General features: G+C 39.6%; 1 long non-coding RNA gene across 1 annotated transcript; it reads right to left on the reverse strand.

Moving 5' to 3' along the window:
* Positions 1-286: 286 nt before the first annotated feature.
* On the reverse strand, positions 287-24,549 carry LOC132646766 (uncharacterized). The gene is made up of 4 exons (XR_009585010.1): positions 24,358-24,549; positions 10,629-10,703; positions 4,399-4,532; positions 287-856 (listed from the first exon to the last, which is right to left on the reverse strand). It is a non-coding gene; the product is annotated as an uncharacterized LOC132646766 (long non-coding RNA).
* Between the last annotated feature and the right edge of the window lie 1,741 nt (positions 24,550-26,290).

Consider the following 26,290-nt stretch of genomic DNA (forward strand, 5'->3'; position numbering starts at 1 on the left):
ACGCTGGCTGTGATTTGGTGCCATATCATGAGTGTGGCAAGACAAGCAGTGCTGGGAATATTTTCAGAACCGTGCGTGGGGATTTATCTACATACACTGTGCCATTTATAACACTGCTGCAAATAAGGAGGGCCGCGCTCATTAGCAAGCATCCACTGTTCGGATAAGGATGTTAGGCAGACATTGCCGAAATGAGAGACGTTTTTAGAGAAAAGAGACAAACCTAGAAATAGGAATCTATATCTTCATCTTCTGCCTGTTTAGTGTAGTGCTTCGTGAGTGAAAAGAAAAGGAGGAAGATGGAGAGAACAGGAAGAAAAAAACCGGGGTGGGAGAAAGATGCTTTATTCGCTGTAGGCGCGCAGGGAAGGGAGTGAGCGTCCAGCTAGGCACAGCTGATTTGACCACGCAATTTCTCAGAAATATTCACTTTACCTAGAGGTCTTGCAGCCCTAAGAAACTAGAGCTACAGATTGGAAAGAGGAGAGAACTTAAGAAATCAATTGTTTTTTGTTTTTTTGGTTTTTTTTAATCTTTTATCTCCACCAGTGAGTTTGAATAAATGTTGACATGAACAGATAAGGAATTAAACTTGATTGGCAAGTTGTCCTCACTGTCCCTCAGTCTCCAGGCTCCTCCCCGCCTCGTGCCCCCTTTGCCTCATCCGCTGGTTTGTGGTTTTGCATCTGCAACTGTTTTTCCGTAGGATAATTTTTGCTTCTCCATACTGAGAAAGAATAATCAGGTGCCCGTGAAGTGGTGTCTGCTCATCTCCCCACACGTGACTGCTTTCTGTCTGGTGCTTTGTCATGGTGCCTCCAGAACAGACTTCAGCAGCTCTCTTTGTTATCCTGGCCTGATAAATAAACAGCACAAAATTACCGAACTTATTATGGTAATTGAGAGAAGGGACCGGAATGCTGAGCTCGGCCCTGCCCCCATCTCTCACAGGGCTGCTGCAAAAGTTGTCCAAACCTGGGCTCCAGCCCAGCCGATGTGTAACCCAGCCCCTCTCCCGAAGCCCCCTTCCCTTCCCCTGAGCACCCCACCCTTGGTGATTGTTTTCTGTCCGTCTCGAGCTGGGTGTCAGTTCATTTAGATTTACATCAAGTAGTAAATTAAAATAATCACTCAGCAAACACTCCGAGCTCAGTTTTCCCTTTCAGGCAGGAGTTGCGCGAGCTGCTTGAAGCATTCAAGCAGAAAATATTGCTGTCTAGATATTTGTCCTCTGGGTGATAAAGGAGGCATTGTCTTGGGACCCACTCAGGCCTTGGAGCGGCTCTTCACTGTGCATCACAGCTGTGAAGCGCGCTTTGTTATGTGTCTGAGGACTCGGGTTCAGGACCTTGTTTTTCTAGAAATACCAGACTGATCAGAGCTGCATATGTTCAGGGGAAAGAGGGGTCGGTGGTTCTCTGTCCACATTTTTACTAGATTATTCTTGGACAGAACTCTGGGAAAATACCCTGCAGCAGAAACCATCCCAAGAGTTTTGCTTTGTTTTAATTCATTTTCTCTCCTTTCCTTGTGTCTTTTCCCCCCCTGTTTGCATTCTGCATTGTTAAACTCCTCGAAAATTCTGGCGTTCATCTGCAGGAGCCGGAAACAAAGGCTTACCGCAGGGCTGCTTCCCCGTTTTGAACCTGGGGCCATAATGTACCAAGTTATAAACCTGGTTCTTTGTGTTCTCATTACGGCGCATCTCTCTGCCCATTTAAAAATCAAAATGTGGGTTTGGCCACCTGGGATGAAATATAGAGTGGGCTAAAGAGGCTTTTCCGCATTTGTAAATGATCAGTAAGGTCTTGAAATAAAAGGAGTTGATGAGGGGAGAGCGAGGCAGAATGAACGAAAGGAAAAGATAAAAAGATCAGTCTCCAGTCTGTAACTCATCACATTATCATTTGAGCATTTTTTTTTTTGCAGGTATGTTTCATAGAGTGTGAAGGAGTAAAATATTTGTTACTCTAAAGTAGCGAGAGCAAAAAACATCAGATGATAAGATGAATGGTGACAGGCATCTGAATAAAAATTGGAAATTTTAGTCAATTATCTGAATTTTTCTGAATAGTTCCACTTGCTTGCTTAATTGACTACTGTTATTGATTTTTAGCTAGATATTTGACATTGGGTTGTATTTGTATTTAAGCCAACATCACTATAGTGAGTGTGATATCTGATATTTTTTATTTTCAAATATGCACCTTTGCTTTTATTTTTTAGTTCAAAAGAGAGGCAGAACCATATCAAGCAAATCACACACTCTTAAATAAATGATTTTTATATATATGTATCTGTGTGTGTAAATACACACATGCATACATGTTGCATGGCTTTCTTTGGAGGGTTTTCTTTCTGCAGCTCTATGGTAACTGAAACCATAGCTCTGTCCTGTGAACCCACCACCCTTTGGACAACGTGGATCTTTTCGGCGAAGATCTGGAAACCAGAGGTGCCATTAGTCTGGCAATGCTAAGCCCTCAGATTATGCCAAGTTCTGTGAAAATAAGTTGAAAGAATCACCAGACCAGAGAGAAAAAACATAGATTGATTCCAGTCATAGAGCGTAGTTTGTGCTGTTTTGTGTCTAAGTCTTGATTTAGTTTAGAAATTTGGGTTGAAGGGAACAAACCAGAGTATTTGATTCTGATCTGCTTTGGCTCCAGAGTGAGGCAGCCTTGCACATTTCCGTGCTTTGCAATCAGGTGAGTCGGTTTATTTACCCTTCTGTTTCAAGCCCTCTGTTTTCACATCTGTGCAGCACAAGTATTATACCCAACAGAAATGATCTTCATAAGATTGGTTAAAATGATTCAATACACAATATTGCTACATGCTGACAATGATATCGGATGCTTAGCTAGTGCCCAATAAGTACTTTATTAGCTATAGTGTAGATAATAAAAATTATAAGCCCTACTATAATAGGATTAATCTTTTATTGGAGAAAAAAAAATCCTGAGTTGGATAGATAGTGCAACATTCTTTCACCTAACATCCACATCAGAATACGGGTCTCTTGGTTTCTTTTTAGCCTTTAGGAAGTGCACATGAGCAAACTGCTTAATTTTTCTAGGATTTACTTTCTGCCTAATAAGATAACTGAGAGACAGAATTTGTGAAAATAAAAACAGATTCTGCATCTAAGTTGCTTAGCACAGCACCTGGCCAACAGTGCTGCCCCTGAGGTGTGCAAGGCTCCAGGTCAAAAAACTCTTTCTACATAATTAATGCAATTTAAATTACATTACAAAATTCAAGGGCTAATCATTGAGGATTTAGAAAAATGGACCGAGAAAGAAAATCTAAGCAATTTTTTTTCTTGTGCAATTAATGTGTGTGAGATTTTTTCAGTGTCCAAGATGCCATCTGTTCAGGTACAAGAAACTTCTCTCTACATTTTTTTCTTCTTCTACTTTTAATGTTCAGAATTCTTGTTTCTGACTAAAATCATCATTGTCACCACAAAACAGCACATCAGTAGTGTTGTTACTGGAATGCTGTGACACCTCAGAGCCAAGGCAGTGTTGAACCCAAGCCTGTGGTCTCCTAACATGCTGAGTTTTCGCTGTGGTTCCTATGATGTGTATGACTTTCATCATGCATTATGTCATTATTGAATGCAGACTCCTTCTAATTTGCTCAGAGGTTTTGTTTTGTGTTTTGTTGGTGATAACCATACATGTAAGTCTTTCCTAGAGGGCACAAGAAAATGTGAAGAATAACTCGTTTCGTTCTGTAATGTACATTTAGAGCAATGAATCTTTCAACCATGCTTTCTCTTGAAGTAACCAGGCTGTAATTCCTAGAATGTGATCTCTTTTTCATATTCTTTGTAGCCTTGCCTTCAAAACAGTTCCATCAATCAGAAGAATAGAAAATTAACAAATAACTGAATAAGAAAAATGATTCCATTTGCACAAAAATTGTCTGGTTTTCTTTTTCCCATATAGCCAAAACTTCCCCAGGACACTATGATATGACCACATCAGAAGATACTAATGGGAAGAGTTTATTGGTGTGGGAAGCATTGGTCGTGGGCATCCCAGAGAATAGAGTTACAGCCACCTCGTGAACCATCTGACACGTGGCACAAAACTTATGTCAAAGGATAGAGTGATGTATCAGGATGTCAATGATAAGGGATAGTATACACAAATGTCACCAATACTCTCACTCCTATCACCCCTTGATTTTGGGGGCACCACCTTGGTTAGATAGAAAATGGGTGGATAAGCATTGACTACACACAGGATTCGAACCTAAGGCTGGTCATGAACTGTGGCGAGCCTAGAGTATTAAACTCCTACTTCTGACCTGAAAGTCATTCAAGACCGGAACCATTCAGATACCATGCCCTAAAGTGCATTGACTTGAAAAGTAAACTATACTTACCATCCATGCCTCTGAACTGGCTAGACTGTGTGGCTTCAGGATAGCTCCATGATGACACCCTAAGCTCAACATCATGGTTCCCAAACCCTCCTGTGGACCTCACAAATACAGGTGTGGGTTGCAGCAACTGATCCCTGTAAAGAAGAGAAGGCAGTCAGGAACTGCCCGAATTTACAACTGGACTCTAGTATACCAGCAAGCATGCTTCTACTACTGAGATACACACTGAAAAAAATCTCTGGAGGTGAAAATACAATGATGAATAGGATTTTCTTACAAAACAGAGATGAAAAAGGGTGTCCATGAGGCAGAGATATCAACCTACCAAGAAGAGAAACAAACAAACAATCAAAAACAACAAAAGGCCTGGCTGCTAGCGAAATCACAAGGACTAGGGGATTGGTTGTACAGGGGTCGTTGATAACACTGAAATTTAGAAGGATGCAGGATTATAAAGAAAAGAAAAAAGTGAGGTGTCAGGCAGGTTTTATCCCTGTGTGGTTTCAGAGCATATCTGGTCGTAGGCCCTGAATGCTGGACTTATAGGTTTGGGTGAAGAAATATGATTCCATAGGTAGTTGGACAATAGACTCTTTGGATAAAAATGGAAAAAAAATTCACTAATATTGGGATGGGTCACAAAGAAGATTAATTAAAGAACAGTGGATTGTTCCTGGGAAGTAGCGAGTGTAACCTCAGTGATGGTAGGTCAATGAGCAACTACAGAAGAGCTGAAGAACCCTGTCTGAGGATCGTCTGCATAGTAGCTGAAGGACTAACCTGGCTATTTTTGGTCCTATGGTGATCATGAAATTTGTCTATTCTTCATTCAACCAAATTTTGTTGAACATTCCGTGCCTAGGGTAGGGCAGGGGCTGGAGCCTGGACAGGTCTGGAAGAGATGCGTTCTTATCAATGAGTACCAACTTCATGTGACATATGCAGACTGCCATGTTCTCTCTCAATTGGAAAGCACACTGGAGGACAGGGAATCTGAATTTTGTTTGTTTGTTTGTTTGTTTTTAGAGACAGTGATTGGTGCGAGTGTGTGTGTGTGTGTGTGTGTGTGTGTTTTGCCTTGGATGGTCCTGGATTACTATGTAGATCAGACTGGCCTGGAATTCACAGATCCACCTGCCTCTGCCTCCCCGAGTGCTGAGATTACAGGTGTGTGCCATGCTTGGGAATCTGAATTTTTATCTTTACCCTTGGTAACATGCTTCATTTGCTGTTGGGAAAACATGGAGAAAATGCATTTGTTTCTGTATGGGTATTGTGTAAAGGTGGCTCTTACGTGAATCTGCTCACAGAGGGATCTACTACATTTACAGGAATATACACTTACATGAACACCAAAGGCGAAAGATGATAAAAGATTCTCTGAATTCCGAAGGGAGAAACAATCAAGCGGAAGTAGCTAAACCTATAACAAATCTACTCTTCCCAATTCCTATGGGACCTGAGAACCACAGCTGGAAACCTCTGGCAATACAAATGTCTGATCCATGGACGGAAAGATGGGCTCCGCACGCCATGCAGATTCGGCTTTAAGATTTAGCATCCATCATGGAGTCCGATACTGTAATTCTTTGATTTGCAGTGTAGCTCTTATGATGAGGATCATAGAGCAGTTATCTGCTGCTCCACTGGAGCTTCCGGCCAAAGTACAGAGCTTAGAAAATGCCTTAATGGTCTGAGGAACAGACAGAATTTGTCTCAGGTCCCCTCTTTCACCAGAATGCATGTATTACCCGTGCAACCCCCTGCTCCTTGGTTCACAGCAGACATGCATTGCCCACACAGGCCAGGACCTCTAGCTTCACGTTCTCCTTCGCACACCTTCAATAATGCTTCCTCTTCCTAGGATGCCCACTTACGTTCCCCACCTCCTCCTCAACACATCTTTATATGATTACTTGATATCCGTAGAAGTCTTAGGCCATGAAAATGGCTTATCTTGTCTGATCTGAGTGCTATGCAGTTCAGTAGAAGACTCTAGCAGAAACAATATCTTAAGCCAATAATGACCATCATGATGCAATTTCAGATGAGAACAATTGCTTTGTTGGATAAAAAGAAAATAATTGGCCAGGACAAGTATAGGATGAATAAGACTTAAAGAACAAATTTTTATTACTATTTAACATGTAAAGTTTTAATTATACAGTACAAATAACAAGGTAGGAAATATAAACTTTCTTGTTGAGTTCATTTACATGAGGTTACAAGGCCAACCTTCAGCTGTAGTACTGGGAATCTCTCTCTCCCTGGAGATCTACCTATCTATCCATCCATGTATGTATGTATGTATGGTATGTATGTATGTATGTATGTATGTATGTGTGTGTCTGTCTGAGAGAGAGAGAAAGAGAGGGAGAGAAAGAAAGACAGAGATTATGGCAAACAATCTTATAAAGAAACTGTAGAGTAGAAGTTAGTATATGACATGATTATGGTGGTAGTTCTAGACCAGTCATTTTAATGAAAGGCCATGCTAGTCCCATGGAAATGATGCAACTCGATCACTTTTAGAAGCAGTGAACCTAGCTTGACCTAGGTCTTAATGCTTACTTTAAATCATGAAGAATTTTGCTCAGTTTCTGTGCTGGTTGGCACTTTAATTTTTCGAAGGTATTTTTAATATCTTATTCTTTGCCTGAAATAATTAAACTATGAATAAAATGCGTGCATTTTAGAACGTGGATACTGTAACACTGAACCTCCTCAGCTGACTTTCCAGCTCCTCATGGGTCTCTGAGCGCAGATTGTTGTCAAGGATCTGTGTGCTGGTGAGATGAAGCTGAGCTCCCATGCTTTCCTACCCCATGTCGGCTCAAAGGGAATACATCTGCTCTGCATTGGAAATGCCCTCATCAGTTCTGGACAACTGAAGGCACTCAAATCACTAAATGTGCCAAAGAATAAGTTTGTGAACCTCCTTTTCAGAGGTTCTGTCTCTGATATTTCAGAACCATTCAATTATAATTCTGATGCTCTCTTTTATGTGGCAGTCATGGGTTGTCAGCAAGGATAGAATTAAGAGAGAAAGGCACATGAAGTGTGCCGAGGTGCCTCGTGCCTAAGGATCTTTATTTCTTTTGTTCGTGGTGACAAATGACAGCCTTAAAGATATTTGTCCTGATTCCTCACTGTCCCTATGCAGGTGAAAACTTCCATTGAAGTCAAACAAGCATCATTGAAGTTAACGGGAAGCAATGCCCTTAAAGGGAAGGGAAAGCTAGGGTGATTAATTTTAATTAGCCAAACATAAACAAGCATGTGTCTACATGCAGTGACAGGAAAGTGGATATATGGGGCTCCTAACTTAGCTTTGGGGGCCTACGTGTGGCTATTTTGTAGATAATCAGGTAGAACTATTTTAGCACAGAAAAGTAGGAATGTCCACAAAGAAAATAATCTTTTCTCCACAGGTCCCTGGAAAAGACCTTTAAACATTAATTCAACAAAGAGCAACTATAATAATGCACAGTCACTTTCCAGGCCTTGGGGATAGAAAGAGGCATACAAGGTCCTGAGATGGTGGGGGCTCACATTCAAAGAGACATAGAAAGTCATTCATTAGTATCTCCACCATGGACAGATTGACTGGTTGGCTGGTTGACTGATTCATTCATTCAACCGATAACAAAAACCATCTGATTTTTTTATGTTATTTTTGCAACAGAGCATGAACCCAGCACCATGAAAACTGGCCTCTGTAGAAGAATGAGTTAAAATCATAGAAAGCTGCTCAGAGACTTCTCTCCAGGTAGACTGAGGCCAAAGAGTGAAAGATATTAAGTATTACTTGAACTCATATGACATTTATCCTGAGAAAACTGCTAAATGCAAAAGTTAACAGATTTATATTTAAACGGCAACTATTTGGGAAATATCATTTCTGAATGTGGAAAAGCCCATCCTTCAGATGTGAGTTTCTGGGGGCAACAGCACAGTCTGAGTCCTAGTGAGTCTACATACACCCCAAAGCTGACTATTCAGGTACAACTCAGCTGTGGACCAGAGCCAAGGAACTGAGGTATTTGCTGTGGTTCAGAAAACCCCCAACAATCATGTACCAGTGAAACTTCCCACGGGGTTGGGCACTTACCTCGTATACAGCTCCGTAGGTGAAGGATATAAAAAGATTATTGTGCTAGGCAAGCCACAATTTCCCATTGTTTTCATCAAGAAATATGCCTGCTTAATGCCCTAAAGTTTACAGGCTGCTTTGAATGGTGGCAGTTGTACACACATGGTTAGAAAACACATAATGAAATTAGGTACTTTACATTAATTTTAATTTAAGCTATTTTTGGATACACAAAAAGTAGGTAGAAACCTGAAACAAACTTTTGACCAAAATTGGGTGATTGTGGTTTCAAGGATTCCTTTAAAAACTGGGGGTGGGGGTGGGGGTGAGAACAATTGTCTGTGGTGAAAACACTAGGAGTTCAAACCATTAACATGGAACTTAATTAACTGATTTGCATTATTTGTGCAAGTCCCCACAGCCTGTTAAATGCTTTTTAAGTGAAAGAAAAAGAAGTTTGTCTAAAACTACCATGCTGATGAGATGACTTGGTTAATCACACACTCGATAACATCAGAACCCAAGTGGATGGCTTCTAAATTCTAAAGATGAATTTCTTGAACAGAAAATTGATTAATTCTTAGAACAATAAAAGTCATGCTAAGGGTCGAGTGACACCACCCCTTGTTCTGGGCTCCAGAGCTTCACCTAACCACTTCAGTGGTCTTTGTGTCTCTAGATCTCAAACCTAACACAGAGAGCTAACCCACAGAACAGTCTGGGAAGTGTCACTATTGTATGCTAAAGAAACACAAAAACCTCTTTCTTTCCTAGGATAAATCTTGGTTTGCAGAGTGCAGAGGATTGTTTTTTTTTTTTTTTTTTTTTTTTTTTTTTTGTTCTCTGAGATACTAGATACTTGGAAAATGGAACATAAAGGAAGGGAAAATTGTCAGTGAACTGATAAATTGATGACGGCATCAGTGCTAATGTTTCCATGAGTGCCCACAACCACAGGATTGAAAAACAACCACTGAAATGACATTAATCTGTCTTTTTCTCGAGGAAACGGTGGCTGAATCCTGCTGAAAACCGCATCTCCGGGAACCTGCAACACTCTGACTGAGAGGTGACCTGTAGGTCACACAGAGGTCAGGAGAAGGGCACAGTGATGGAAATCCCACTTCATTGTCAACCATGCATTTGAATGAAGCACTGATTTTATAGGCAGAGTAGGAACTGAGGGCCAGTGGGGATGCCCTGGGTTGTCAATTACTGAATGCTTTATGTCTAGAGTCATTGGCCCTAGAACCCGAAGAACTCTTTCCCTCTGTTCGGTTGCTGGAAATTGACCCAAGAACCCTCTTCCACACTGGAGCATGCATCAACCTCAGAGGTGCTATTTGTTGTAATTGTGATTACTAGTCCCAATGTCTTGATTCCTCACTGCTTTTAAGATTTTTATTACAGTCACCTCTCATCCATTTGACTTTTCACGATAGTCTTGAGCTGGTATTTCAGTCCGACAGATTAAAAATCATATTTACTGGTTTATTTTAAAAGCCTGCTTTGGTCTACTTTAGCACGGGAAATTTCTGTGACTCTATGATAATTCAGTTCTTTTTATTGCATTTTTCCACGTTATCTTTTACACAAAATAGGGGAAACATGTTTGGTAAGGTGATGCTGGCATCTAGTCACCTTACTTCTAGCTGTTCGCTAGGGCGAAGATGGAATAATAACAGTGTGTTTGGTTAATAGGCAATTTTGACTAGAGAAATTAATAGTATATAGCGTTTTAGAAAATTATAGATGGTTGAGGAGAGAAATACATAAGTATATCAAATTAGAAATTTAAACATCCAGTAAATGCTTTTTGTGGAAAAATGCATTATATTAGGAACTGAAAGACTGATGATAAATAAGACAATTTTTTATATTTAGCATGTTTTATCAATCCACGGAAACATATGCCAAGTTGATCTCTAATTCAAGAATTTTCAGAACAATGTAGTACAAAAATTACTATATTCAAAATTGAATACATACAATAGCTATCATGATGATACATGATACATACATTAGCTACATCTCTGAACTCAGCCTATGGAATCACCATTAAGAGCTCTAAATATCATGAGGAAAATATGTAACCAAAGCTATATAGAATGAGAAACTAGTTTATTGAGCAGACTACCTGGATCTTGACTCCATTATGTGTTACTGGATCTTTGTCAAGCTGGGTACCCTCATCTTGAAAATGGGGGTGTAACTGAGGGAAAAGAACAAGAGCCTCCATTACTGTGAATATATATATATTCATATTACATATATATATATTATAGGTTTTTAACTATGAACATAGTGACATCTAGAAATTTATTCATCCTATCTAGGCTAAACATGTTTTCCACCACATAGTTTCCATGATAGAATGCTCGGATGGTTAATTTTGTCAACTGAATTTGAGCTGAACATGATGACACAGACTTGAAGTAGTGGATAACCACAGATTCAAGTCAAGCTGATCTATAAAGTGAGTTAAAGGTCAGGCACTGCTATATATAGTAAGATCCTGTATTAAAAACAGAAAGCAAAAAAACAAAAACAAAAAAAAAATACCTAACAAAATTCTTTAACCCAAACAAAAACAAAGGCGACACCTTCCATATTAATGAGGTGCATTTCTGAGTGGGTCTGTGAAGGTTTCCCAAAAAGCCATGAGAGTGGGCAGAGCTACTCTGGATATGGAAAGCATCACCCCATGCACTAAGTTTCTACACTGAATGGAAATAGAAATCAGAAATAAGGCCAGTTGACCTCTGGCCTTTCCCTTTCCCTGCTTCCTGGTAGATACCATAAACCAATCCACTGCCATAGCTTTGTTCCTGCCATGATGGACTGTCTTCCTCTGAACTGTGAGCACAGTTCAAACCCCTCAAGCTGATTTTTGTCAGGTATTTTATCACACTGACAAAAACGTGAGTAGGATAGAGGCAAGCCAAGATGTAATTCTGTAGACCCCCTACGTATCTTGATATCTAGTAAGGATGGCCATCTTTCTTTATCACATGCATCAGAATAGACGATGCTAGAAATGGTGACCGATCCAAGGAGGAGTAAAGAAGCTTCTGGAAAGTTTTTTGCTTCAGTATTTGTGCCATTGACATGCAATTCCTCCAACCAAAGTATTAAGCATATGCACTTTTGGCCCTTTGTGTCAGATGCTTCCCCACACTACTCCATGTCTTCAAATGGAAACAGGTCGCTGTCCAAGTGAAGCCATAATCTTAGCAAGTATTCACTAAGGGATCACAAAGCATCGCATCAGCTTCTGAAGGCAACTCATAGTGATTTTTGATTGTGCTTAGTTCATTTCTCCGGTGGAGGCAGAACAGTGGAGAAATAAGCACAAAGGCTGACTCCTGGAGTTGGAAGGGTCTTTATCTCAATTGCTTTTAAATGATGCTAGGTGTGCCCAGCTAGAACCAACGCAGAGGATCTTGTGTGGATTGACTGTTGGGCCAGACTGATATTTCCTACTGAGACACACTTCAATGCCAGCCCATAACACAACCCTAGGTTTGGATTTAGAGCCAATATAAGCTCTAAATGGAGTTTTACTGAGAAACAAAACACCTGTCTTTCATCCCAAGCTAAATTGACAAGCAATAATTTAGTTGTCTAAACTGAGAGCTTTCAGGATTGCCAACTGCATAATGTCAAAAGACAACGTATAAAGTTGCATTTGGAAGTTCAAAGGTGTGAGGCCATGTAGGCAAACACATTAAATGACTGGCCTTCCCTTTGCACTCTAGTTTTTCTTCTGTTTCTTCTCTTTCCTAGTTTTCTTCGCAATTTTTTTCTGTTGGGGAAAGGGTAGGGGAGCAATGTACCTAAAAATTGGAAGAGTATGTGATAAAAGAAATTCTATGTAAAACAAAACAAAACAAAACAACAACAACAAAAAAACATTTCTTCCCTTTCTGTTTCCACCACATGAGCATTATCCATAAACCACTGGATAATGGAGAGATTGCATATTCCAAAATATAGATAGAAGAAAGAATATGTGGAGAAGCTTAATAAATGTCTCTACAAGCTTCCTACAGAGGTCCAAAATAATGCCCAGACTTTGTGACAACTTTTTTTCACACAAATGATTTTGCTTCTTCTGTCTTTGACAGTCTGGATACTGACATTCCAGAAGCCAATCTACACTCATACACTGCATACTTACAGTCACACACACACAGATACACAAGAATGTTCACACACTCACACACACAAAGATTTTTTTCTTTATTGTAAGTTCACATCCCTTGTCTTCTTATGCCATGTTTCCCCAAAGAGTAAATGGTGGATTAGCAAAATGAAACAGATGTTACAAAAGTCATCAATGCCTTGTCAGCAGAGATCTCTGATTGGGTGCTGCCAGCTGTCAAGTAGCTTTTCTGTGCTTTGCTGATAATAAGGTATTTACTTTTGTGGACTGCCATTGGTTGAGATGCTTAGTGTAATGAATGCTAAACTGAGCCTAGATCATTTTTTAAATCATAGCTTGGGGCTTAACAGCCCTTTAAATGAATTGTATAAACAAGATAGTTGTTAATTCTCAATCAATGTGTCATTAATCATCAAATAGCATTGAAGGAGGATCTGTCTTTTAACAACTCAATAAACCCTTATAAAGTTACTAAATTATCCTTCCAGGGCATTTTTTATTCAGAGAATATTATGACTTTAACAGAACTCTATTTTGAAGATACATAACCCTGTGATCTAGTAAGTGAGATACATATGTACATGCACAGATATGCCTTTATGAATTATTGTGGCCTCAAGAGGTTAGTAACTGGGTTGGCCTTAAACGGAGTCATTTGTACGTCAGAAGCTAAATCCTGAAATGAGTCCTCTCCTAATTTACCAAAACTTACTAGCAAGAACTATACTCCTTCTGAGAGATGGGTGTAATTCGGGAAAGGCAAAAACTAAACCCTGTGTGCAGGTATCCTTCATCCGGCAAGGAATGCCCTTAAATTTGTCTCTTTTCTTTGTAGCCTCAACACCAATGGAACAATCAGCTGACTCTAACTAATGCCATACCTTCTGTGGACTGTGACTCTGCCTCACTTGCTGATGGAATGCTAGCAAAGTGTGTGGAATCTGGTATAGAGCAAATGCTCACTTTATAATGAATAAACATAGGTGGAAGATATAAAGGGATTCAGGGCAAATGATATTTATTACTTTCCCTCAACGTTGAATGTTAACTCTTATGTTCCATATTCATATTATCCAAATAATAACCTTTTCATGAAGGTGCTGTTATTCTCATGTTATTTACTTTAATATTTATTTATATGTAAACATACAGACAGGTATTTATTTAATGCATTCTGCTACTAAGTATATAACTATTTATTTGATAATATTCAAATATTTAATTATCACAATCAGTTCTAATATAATATAACTGAAATATTAAATTATCACAATCAGTTTACTTAATCATTTTTGACATTTCGTGACCATAGTTTTAAAAATAAAATATAGGCTGGCAAGATTTCTAAGTGAGTAAAGGCTCTTGCTACCATGGCTGATAACCTGAGTTTAGTCCCCACAACCTACATAGCAGATAGAGAGTGCTAACTCCTGCAAGTCTTCTTCTGACACAGATGTGCATACACACTAAATAAATAAATATTAAAAATAAAATAATGATGTAACACTTAAAATGGGGGTGTTTGTTTCTTTCTCTCTTATCTGGAGATTCCATTTAAAGGAATGAGTGGCACTGCTGGCTCAGTACTTGGCAGAGGGAGCTGAGAGGAGGGTGGCCAGTCCAGCTAGATGCCCTCCATGGCTGAGCGGGATGATGAGTGTCGATGGCCCGAACCTCCCCAGATGCCCCAGGAAATAAAACAGCACCAAAACAGGAGATCTGTCGAAGCAGGAAACTCTGTTCGAACTTTCAGTTGAAATGGCAAACCTGCTGAACCATTCTATGCCATAGTCTCCTAAACTTTTTATTACTTATGCAAAAATAAATAAATAAATAAAAATGGGAAGTGGTTGGTGAGGATGTGGCTAAGTAGGTAAAATCTGCTTCAGAAGCATGAGTATCTGACATCATAGTACCCCAGTACCCATAAGAACAGTGACATGCAGCTGTAACTCCATTGCTGTGGAACAGAGAGGGTAGGACTCTGGGGTTGCTTGGCCAGTTGGTCTAGTCAGTCAGTGAGTTACAGGTTCAATGAGAGACCCTGGCTCAAAAAAGAAGGTAGGATGCACTTGACATCCAACTCTGACTCTACACATTCATGCATAAACATATCACACACACACACACACACACACACACACACACACACACACACACGAGAGACAGAAATGTATATAAAGTGAGATCAATAAGCTCAGTATAACAGACAAGTGCCAAAAATAACCACAATCGTGTTAGATGAGTGATACTGGCAGACAGCTTATCTAAGGATACAAAGAGTGGGGGTTGGAAATGCAGTATAGTTGAGTTTGAACCTGTTAAAAAGAGGAAGATTCCAGTACGTTTAGTAGGCAGTTTGTAATGCTTCAGCAAGGCTTTTGATCACAGTTGTGTTATCCTTTCTGTAGTGGATATGTTGTAAATGCTTGAACAAGAAAATCAATTAATACATGAACCATCTGTGAATGTGTTTATAAGCATTCTTTTCCCCACTTCAAGTTTCTACCATCCCATTCAGATGGATATGTAATCAAATGATAGCATAAAAAAAGAAGTAAAGGTTATAAAATACGTCTACTGGAGCAAGCTTAGACTTATGCATATATAGGCAATAAACAACAATTTATTTTCAAAAGACTCATTGGTTGTAATGTTTACCTGTACATTTTCAAATACGAATTCAAAGTCAAACGCAAATCATAAATATTTTCATTCCTTTCCAGGTATTTGCGGTTATCCAACTAACAATTAGATCATCCCTCAAAGTAGCTTTTCAAGTGCTTTTAGTATCTCTTCCCTGAAAGCATTAACACTGAGGGTCAGCAGCCTTTGTGATGCTTGTAGAATGACAACCAACTAACAAAACATACTGCATTGATTCGTCTCTTGCCATCAGCGCGTTTCAGGTGTGCATGGCAGAGATGTCAATGTGACAACTAAGCCGTGTGCGCTCTAACGCCGGAGTGTTTTCTTTAAGTCAGCTAACTTTCCTCAGTAATTGAGTCAAATGGAGGGGGGCAGATTGTTTTAAAAGTGGGACGTTTACCCAAGTGATGACGGAGCCACCTGATAATCAAAACAATCCAGCCAGCAGAACACTTTGTCTGTGTGCTTGTTGTTCTGCCTTCCTTCTTTTATTCTTGCCACTTTTATTGACTCTCTCCAAAGTGCCAAGCACTCTGCCTGTGTACACAGCTACTAAGCTAAAAACACCTGAAGACACAGAATAGCTCTCTGTCGATTTTTTTTTTTACCCACATCATAGCAGAGGCTAAGTGGCTTTTCAGGCTTTGCTGAGTTACCGTAGAAGTAGGAAAGAGAAAGTAGGTTAGCAGAACCAAGCATGGTCCATGGGTTCCACTTCCTGTCATTTTAAAAGTACAGAGCTTCCTCTGCTGTAAGCTTTGACTGCCAGGATGGTTGATCCAGCACAAGGACCAAGCAACTATGGAGAAAACCCTCTCCAGTCTTGACTGGAAAAAAGTCTTTCTTTCTCTGAAGTTATGTCTCTCACATATTCGGTCACAGAAACAAGAAGGGCAACTTACAAAGCAGTGAATTATGGTAATGCCCACTACCATGATGACATTGCTTACTCTATGTCTCTGTTCTTTAAGAATCCAAAGAAAACTTCATTGGCTAAACGGAACTCCACAGTTCCGGAGATTTACTCTTAAGGGGAAATTTTTGAGACTTGTGACCTTTAGTGAACCCTGTCACTAAGAATTTCTTCACTGTATTATTCAATAGTGCTGAAGGCTGATCAGATTTGATTTTGTTAGCAGCTAACATGCTAAAAAGACCAGGACACAGAAAGAATGTCAATTTCTTTTCTACAACTGTTGTTTGCTGATTTGGTAATGGCAGAGCAAATACTCTCTCCACACCATCCCCTGCATGCATTCCTTTATCTGTGGATCTAAAAAAAACCTCATTTATAGCACCCACGATTTTGTCAAACAGACTACTTTAAGTCTAGTTTTCCCCATATGTTTCTGTGGCCCTGAGGACTGGCTTCTGCTTCAGACAAGACAAGCTCACTCATAACTGTCAGAAGGTACCCTCAGGACTGTAAACTCTCACCAAAGAAGAATTTGGCCCCAACAATAAAAGCTTTGGCTCCTGAGGATGACCTTGAGACCTTCTTCTCATTTCTCTGGAAGCTCTGGACAGTGTTTGGACCATCCCACTCTTAATCTCCCAGTGGTTATGCCAGTTTTGAGATGCTCTAAATGAAATGATCCTTTACATTCATTTTTCAGCAATGGCTGATCTTGACTTCATGTAGAGGGAGGGGAGTTCTCAAAGTCTTGGGATTTAGTGGAGGGTGTCTCCAAGTAAAATGCCACAGGCAAAATGAGCTTAGATGACCAACGATTTTCCAGAGTGGACTCTGTTATCCCTTCCTCTACACCAATGCAGCTGAACTCTCAGCCTACCACCTGACACTCTCCCATACTTCTTGACATTGCCCATGATCTGTTAATTCCCAATGAGTCCAGCCTGCGGAGGAGACATCTCACTTAGAATGTCAGCCCTGCCTACCCATCTCTACCTTCCTGATCTTCTTGTCCTATTCTAAGGTATTGTGGAAGACCTTATCTTATGGCACCTTGTATAACTCTTTATCATACTTCTTATTGTGTGTATTTTCCTGTTTACACTTCATGGGACTTCATGTGTCTTGAAGCTGGGAATCTATCTGCAATGACTGAGATATCCTGGGGATTTCTTTACTTATTTCTGTGATGTTGGGCATATGATAGGCTCTGTTTCCAACATCAACTCACTTAATTCCAGTACTGAGCCACAAGCAGATTTCTCTTATTATAAGTAACCAGTAGGTGAAGAAACCAAGACATGAGTCTGTAAATGACTATCCTGATCATACAACTGGTAAGTGGAATAATCAGGGGACAGACACAGGGAATCTGGTTCTTGATTCTCATTCTTCACTGTAACTCAACCTGGGCATATTTTCCTGAGATGCTAAATAAGTGAATGAAAGCATTCTTTTAGGTTGATCCCCATTTTAACTTTAAATTTACATTTATTTTAATTTATATATACAAACATGTGTGGACACTATGTGATATCATGATGCATGAAAATATTATGTGAATCGGGCTAAACATCTGAAGCTCCACGAACAGTTGTCATTTCTCTAGCGAGCACACCTAACTTACTTTCAGCTTTTAAAAATGCACAATACTTTCTTGTTACCTATAGACATGATACTTCATGAAAACACAAGAAAGTGTTCACTCCATTTTTTTTTCTGCCCACACAGGACTTCTGGACTTCAGTATGTATAACATGGCTGCTCTCCCTAGAAGCTGCATGCAGCCTTGCTAAGGGACTGGCTGGCCAGAGCACATACATGGACATTCTGGGCCACACAGAATTAAAATAGAAAGGATTCTTTCTAATAAGAGCTAGAGCTTCTGATACCTGGAATCAAGCATATTACAAAAACTGATATCAGCCGTTTACAATGGTCAACTCATGGTAGTCTTGACAAAAAGGTTGACTCCTGGTAGTCTTGCTTCCTTTCTTCTCTAGTGATCTTTTAAGGATCACTCTTAACACAAGATTTGTTAGCACTTGGATATAACAAATAATGGGCTATTATTGATTAAAAAGATAAAACAGAAAATAAAAATAGATAGTATAGACAACTTTAGGCATCTTTACTTTTCTTCCTGTAAAACGCTACCAATATTAATCTACACAGCCCCCCACACATGTACACTTTGGAGACTAGCACTGTGTAAGCAAGAGATGCGTTACACTCATTCACTTTTTCTCACTCCTTGTTTCCCAGTAGGGGGTGCTGCGCTGAGCTCTGTGACAGGTAATGAGGGCTGTGACATATTCTCTGGAAGGCCATGCTGGTGAGAAAGGTGAGGATAAGAAACCACCTCACCATGGAGGAAACAAGTCATAATATCAATGGCAAAACCATGAGAGGTGACTGTATTAGTGCTGGCTTAGGAGGCATAGTGCTAAAGAGGTGATACAGGTTTTCCAGTTATTTATCATAGAAACTCAGGAAAGCCCCTATTTATGTTCTCGTTTTGTAAATGAAGAGACTGAGAGTTTACCACAACACATGCTATACACCTAATCAAAGAGAACCAGAAATTGACCCCAGGTCTGTTGAATAGGAGCGAGTGTGTTTTCAGGATCTCATAAGAGGTCTGAGACCTGGAAAAGGAAGGAGGCTCCGAACCCACACAGTGTGTCTCAACCTTCGTCAGAGATGGTAGCTAGTAAGAAGAGAAGAACGGTTGGAAAGTATTGTTATTGTTAACTTCTGTTTTGTGCAAACGATACCACTGAAATAGTGCACATGGATTTCTTCTACTTTTACCTGAGTAACGACAAGACAGTCCGTGTTACAGTTGAGATGACTCTTCCAGGTCCCCTTTGTCCTTGTCCCTCAAGCTTTCTCTTTCCTTCCTATTGCTGTCTGGTATTGATGTATTACGCTTCCATACCAGATCAAAAGCATATGGGATTTTGAACTTATTGACACTGTTCTGTTAAAAATCACATTTAGAAGCATGTTGAAAGGTCACCTCTCTGGTTACTTATTTCTTGACACATTGCTGGCATGAACTGTAGCCTTGGTTCATTAGTCAAGGATATTAACAGCCAGGGTTCAGCTTTCTGAGGTCACGTGGTACAGTCTGGGCCCACACATATTTCTAAGGCTTGTTAGAGTCTTTATTCTTTAAGATTTCCCCATTAATCTCTGCTCAAGAAGTGCAATAATAGGTTAGTTAGTCATCAGATACGAATCAGAATAATTCCTACAAGTGCCTTTAATAGCGTTCATCTGTTCTGTGCTTATGCTTTAAGGGAAATGAAGATGAGGGCGCAAAGTGCCACCACTCCCAGGACAGAACCTCTCCACTCTTCCGGAGTGTCTCATCCTCAAGGAATTAAAATTAAGACACAGAGAATGTGCCAGATCGAATGAAAGAAACTACGCTTCTCCTGAGGATGTGAGTCCTTTCACAGTCCTGCCTCCTCTCACCATATAGAGGAAGCTTCTTCAATCATCAAATTTCACAATTTGTTGTTCCCTTCCAGGCTACAGAATGTGAATAGAGATGCAAACACATGGACTATAGAAGGCACCCAACATTAATAACAGCAATAAAAATGTTTACCTAACTTGGGTAGAGTGTGTGCTTAGGTAGAATGTATGTGTATGTGTATGCATGTTTGTGGTGTGTGTGTGTGTGTGTGTGTGTGTGTGTGTGTGCCTGAACACATGCATTCTCCCATCTCATATGGAAAGGCAATATCAGTAGATCAGGAAATGCATTATGCTATTTTTGTATGCAATATCAGTCCACTTCTTGGCTGACACCCAAATCTATTGTGGTGAGAAAGTAATAGATGAACTAACTAGGGATTCAGACTTACTGGCTAGTGTCCAAGAAACATTAAAAAACTGAGCACCGAACATAAGAAGTAGGATGGTGCATGCAGATTTAGATGTCTTGCTGAAAAAAAGCACACTTATTAATATATTAGACGGGTAGACGTGAGGGTGTTTCAATACCTACTCAGAAATTACTCGTGGGTCGACTTCACAGAACTGTGACTTGTGTAAGTGTGAGCTGGCAGAAATGCTGTCAGGCATAAATGATCATGGTAGGACTACGCTAAAGAAAACCAGGCTGCCTAGACTTAACAGAAATGTAACTGGATACTTGAACACTGTTAAGAGAGTAAGATTTCTTATCAAGCATTTTTAACAAAGTAAGTAAAATGTTTTCAAAAGAAATCAAATTAAGCAAAACAGCTATTGGCATTATGAAGACACCCTCTACAGAATGTCTAACTATGAGTCCGGCTTTAGTCTAAGAAACTGAGAATACAGCTTAAGTATAGGCTTTAACAATGTTCTTCCAAGTGAATTATCTTTTGGCCACATTTATTAAGATAGAAACTGTATGTAGTAGAGTTTTTCACTTTAGGACATTCGGTGTGATGGGACTGAGTAAATGCAGAAGCACACACAGAAACCATCACACTTGGTGTGCTGGGCATTTCCACGCCGTCCCAAAGCCCTGCTGAAACTCTGGAGGGAATGAATGCCTTTCTCAGACTGCCAGCCTCTCCCGCACACTAATGTGTCTCTCCCAGAACGGTTGCTTTTATAAAGTGCTACACATTCTACACATTCACGTGGAAGGAAGGGGGCAAGAGGGAGGGAGGGAGGGTGGGGGGGAGGGAGGAAGAAAGAACAGAAGGAAGGAAAAGAAGGAAGGAACCATTTAACGTAATCCTGTAATAAGCAATTGCCTGTCCCTTCTACAGTCATCCTTACAGCTTTATGTACCCTTACTTCATACGTTTGCCTTTCTTAGAAGTTTTCCTTTTGTTTGCACATTAACTATGACAAACTTTTTTCTCTTCTAGAGGTATGGATAAGGATACTACACGTATTGGTGCATATTGTCTTTTGTGAAAACAAATGTCTTTTTTTTTATTTTGGTGGGGTGGGTTGGGGGCAAATACTTGGGAGCAGAATTCCTAGCAAGCAAAAAATTTGAAATAGTAAGAAACTGCCAAAGCATTTTTATACGATTATAAAAGCGATTTTGCTTTTCCGTAGGAGAGCATGAGATTTTGCATTGATCCACACTCATTTTGGCCCTTGACACCATCAAGCATTTTGGTAGTCTATCTTCTGCTTCGCTGAGGACTTTTGCATGTGCTAACCCATGTCTATTCTGCTCTTCATTTAAAACAAATCAGGTTTTTGTCTTATTGAACTGTTCTTTAAATCTGAATGTTCAACTTTCTTTATCTGTTAAATGGAGAGTTCCTCTCTACATTTTGTGAAAGTAAATAAAATTTTATATGCAAAACGATGTTACATAGTGCCCAGCTGCAGGTGTTAGAGAAACAATGTCACCATATTGATCTTACTGAGAGAGGAGTCCTACCTTGGGTGCTTATGACCACTTAAAAATCAACTTTCTTCCAGTTTCACATTCCATTCAACATCTCACCTGATCCTCAACCAGCTTGAAAAAGAGCTAATGATAACTAGCCATTACATGACAATAGATAATCTAATACTCCCCAGAGAGCACCAGGATTTAAAGACAGAAATGTCATCTGTAGGCCCAGATGGGTTAGTGGGTGGTGCAAGGCAGTGATGGGTGGAAGGAGTCTGCTTGTTGTGAGAAGATGGTCAATCCTAATTGTATGACTCACAACCCTAAGAGAAACCATGTCTTTAAGACTCATGCTCTGACCAGGACCAGGCTTCACTGGGATTCTAGAAGACAGCCTCAGGGAACATAGGCAAAGGAACGGCTTCCTTTGCCCCCCGCCCCCCGAAACACAAAAGAATATAATCAAAAGAGAGACGAGAAGGCCAATAAACAGATGAAGGGAAGATAAGTTTTCTGTAACGCTAGTGGTTAGGGAATGCGAGTTCAAACTAACGCAATACCATCTTTACAACTCTCTGAGAGGCTAAAATTGAAGTTCGATAACAAGAGATCTCAACAGTGTATGAAAGTGGAAATTTCCATGCTTTCTCGATGGAAGTTTTAGATTGTTAAAAACCATTTTGGAGAGAATTTGGGTAAAGATAGAGAGCACTGCAGATGTCTATCTGCAACGACAAAATTGCAACACTTCTAAGCATACAAGTTGGAGAAACTTGTCTGTATTGTAAAGAGACATTCAAGAGTGATAACAGCAGCACCGTGGAAACACATGTGCTTCTTTTCCTCTTAATTAATATATTTATCGCTTCTACTTTCTAATTAAACCTATAGCTTTTGGTTCTTCTAGACATCCTTTCTCTATCTACCATGACCGTACCTGATATAAACTGGCCTTCTCTGTTTTATGCTGGGACCATCTGAATCACGGAAAGCCCTTCAGCACCTATGGAAATTCAGTGTCGTACATGAGACAATCTTCTCTCTTCGAGCAAAGCAGAAAGAGAGTCTGCCAGAAGTCTTTAAGGAGCAGTTTGGGAAATTTAAATAATTTCTTGCTGAAGTGCTTAATATCTGGTAATATCAGCACTTGAAATATCTTTGAAATGGCAGTTGTGAAAGGGGAAAAAAGCATCTTCTGAAGTATAACCTTGATTCACTAGAGCCCTCAAATAGAGAGTGCACCCTAGGCTTCCCATGCTGAAAAAGAGAAATAATCACGCCATAAGTTCATATTAAGTAGTGGTTAAGAAATCAACATAACTTCAGAAACATCTTCTATGCCTTTCCCACTTCCATATGAAGTATTAGATAATGACTATTGGCATTTAGTGATTTAACATTCACCTTAGACCTCAAAATCACCTCAGCAATTAAAAATATTTGGTTCGACTTAATATGCTTATTAAGTAGAATAAAAAAATTAAACAATGTGAGCTGATAAAATACATCCAAGTTTTGGAGAGAAACAGATATAAGCTATTAAGAAGAGGTATAGAGTTGACACATCTCCATTTTTCATAATTTCAAAATACAGATATTATACATAAGTAGCAAGGCTATCAATACTCATATATAACTAGGAGCACGATTTTAAGAAACGCTATGGCTGAGATGGAAAAAAGTCTGTCTGCTCTTTGATTCAACGATGAGAAGTGGACAAGTATGTCCTTCAAAAATGCTTACTGCAATCTAACACCACAAAATGGAAGAGGCTGGGAAAATAACTCATAACATGGGAAGGAGCAAAGTATTGACCACATATACTTACCTGAGCATAATGCACACCTTTAGTATGCACACTGAAGAGGATCTGTTAATAAAAATGGAGGTGATGATGTAGGAACAAGCGCTGTCTCTGACTAATGCTTGAGATGATGCCAGTTCATGAATTCATGTGGTCAGGAATTTGAGGGAAGGTGAAAAGCAGTGAATCACTTTTGGTTTGGGCTCATTAATGAAGCTATATTTCTATTATTTTTAACATTGTATTATTTTTACTTGCTCTATTACTTTAAAAGAAAAGATATTAAATGCAGCTCCCCATTACTTGAGAATATTGATATAAATAATGTCTCAATATCTATCTACTATGCATTTTCTGAGGATATTTAGAACAAAATAAATTTATTATATAAGTCACATTACTTCTCCCCCCCTTCTTTTTTTTTTTTTTTAGAAAACAAGAAACCTCTTCCTTTTTTCCCTCTGGCTTCCAGTAGGTAGGATCACTGCTATAAGATATATATCTGTCCTAATTCACTCCCTGTTTCTTCAGCTAAGCTTTCTATGTTTGTATAATCTGAGCAACTTCAAAAACTAAATAAATGAAAATCTAAAAGATGGCCTTCTGAGCAGGAAGAGTTTTCTTAAGCTCCTGTGGCTCTAATTGTTACATGCAAATTGTTCAATAAATAACGTTGCCCATAAAAAGAAAAGATATTAATTAAGGGAAGGATTTAGGCTGACTCAGTCTCATACATGAGACAAAAGGTTAAGTAAATGCCAAGGCCGCTGTGCCTCTTCAAACAATGAATATTAGTTTTAGAATCATTAATGTCTGCTTAGAAAACAGAGTCATACCGGAGACTTGTGTGCCAAAATAGCCAAGGCCAAAGCTGCTGCTTTTCAATCTGCAGTAAAATCATTGTCCAATCAAGGAACAAATACGCGTAGTTAGGAGTGTTCGGCGTGAGGATAGGGACTGCCCTACTTACACGCAGCCAGACTGAGACCATGCTTTTCCTTGAGTGCACAGTTAATGTATTTCAGAAATGCGCCATCCACCTGGACGAGAAGAGGCAGCAGCGACTACCAGCAAGCAGCCCCCGCCATTGCTGATGCAGGGAGAGTAGAGTCTCAAGAGGAGGTTCGTGGCCATGGAGGACAGAGACACGGCTGCATGGCTGTGCCTATGAGTGGACGAAAGTGTCTGCTGAGCACCTGATCCTGTGACTCGCTGCGCTATGTCTGATTTGTTGAGTCTGTGTCACTTTCTGTATCAAGCCTGGGAATTCTGCCAGCCAAACATCATTTCAGGAGAATTAGTCCTCACTGCTCTTCTACTTTCCTATCAGGGAGCTGCCCTGCGGAAAGGGAGATGGGCAAGCAGGAGAGTGCTAGCAGTGCTTATATTTGTGTGAAGTTTATAAGTCTAACTAATACAGCCTCTATTCTAAATACTGTGTCTGCTTCCAATGCCTCCACCAATCCAAAACAAAACAACTAACATGAACATTTCTCCATCCCAGGCATTGAGTTTGCATTTACATAACAGCATAAATGAGGCTATATGTTCAACTTTTAACATGTAGATGCGTAATTTTGATAATAAATTGTTTTATAATCAATATAAATTTTTGTAGAAAATATATCTAATGTGTGATGTTTTGATCCCCTTAAGTCTTTGCCGTGAGTAACACCTGCATTATTAAAGCTGCTGGGAATAGCTGAAGAGAGGAAAGGACAAACATGAGCACCTGAGCTTGGGTCTTTAGTGACCACGTGAAAGCGAGGACGGCAGCTTTAGTCTACAGCTCCAGTGACAGGGAATGATCCCTGTAACAGGATGGCCAGACACTCTTCAATGCAGGCAGTGACTTAAAGGTCAGTAAGAGACCCTGCCTCAAAACACAGGGTAGAGAGAAAGCACACAAGTACCCACTTACATATGCACACACATGTACATCTCTCTCTCTCTCTCTCTCTCACACACACACCCACCCACCCACACACACACACACACACACACCACTGAGATTCAACAAATGCTCCTTGTCTCAACTGCTGTTACACCTAATGTCTAAATGTTTGTGTTTATTTTAGACAATTTAATCCACTGGACCTAATAATTTGACCTATGGTGTTGACTTCTTAAATCAGATGCTTATTTAGCTAAATATGGGAAAAAAATACATTTAATTCCAGCTTGAATATGTCTCAGGGGATCCTGAGCTACATTTTAAAAAAATATGTAAGACTCCTAAGGTGGGGCAAGAAATACAGACTAAGAATGATGAAGGAGAAACGACCTAGGCACAGGTTAGGTGTCGGCTCCTCGCCAACAGGACACAGCCAGTGGGAGATCTCATTAAGTTCTGTTCCAGTTTCTCCACTTTGAAAATTAAATGATTCAACCTGTCTCTCTCCTTTCTAAGTAATATTCTTTGAATCCACAGGAGCATTTTTTGAGGTTAAAAAATGTGAAAAGAAACAAGTCAACAATAAAATGTCAGTTGAAGGAAATAAAATAATTAAATATGTGATAACTTCAATGTCGGTAAAATATGATGAAATTTCAAAACATTACTTATTTTTATCTATAAAATGTCTTGCCATTAACTTGATAGAGACCATGTCCTTTTCTTACTAAAAGGCCCTTACTGAATGTTCTCAATTTTCATGATATGTGTGATCATGCACACATTTACCATAATTGTATATTATGTGTATATATATATATATATATATTACAAAAGTGTAGCTCTTCACAGTTGATGGCTTCTGTTGTGGATGTGGGTGTGGTAGGACTCAGTTTTCTTTAAGGGGCTGGCCACTGGAACATTGATTATGATCCAGTGAGTATATGGGCTGTACAGTTGGACTTTCTATTTCTCTCTCTCTTTCTCTCTCTCTCTCTCTCTCTCTCTC

Source organism: Meriones unguiculatus, chromosome 12, assembly GCF_030254825.1.
Source record: "Meriones unguiculatus strain TT.TT164.6M chromosome 12, Bangor_MerUng_6.1, whole genome shotgun sequence".
Classification (NCBI taxonomy): domain Eukaryota; kingdom Metazoa; phylum Chordata; class Mammalia; order Rodentia; family Muridae; genus Meriones; species Meriones unguiculatus.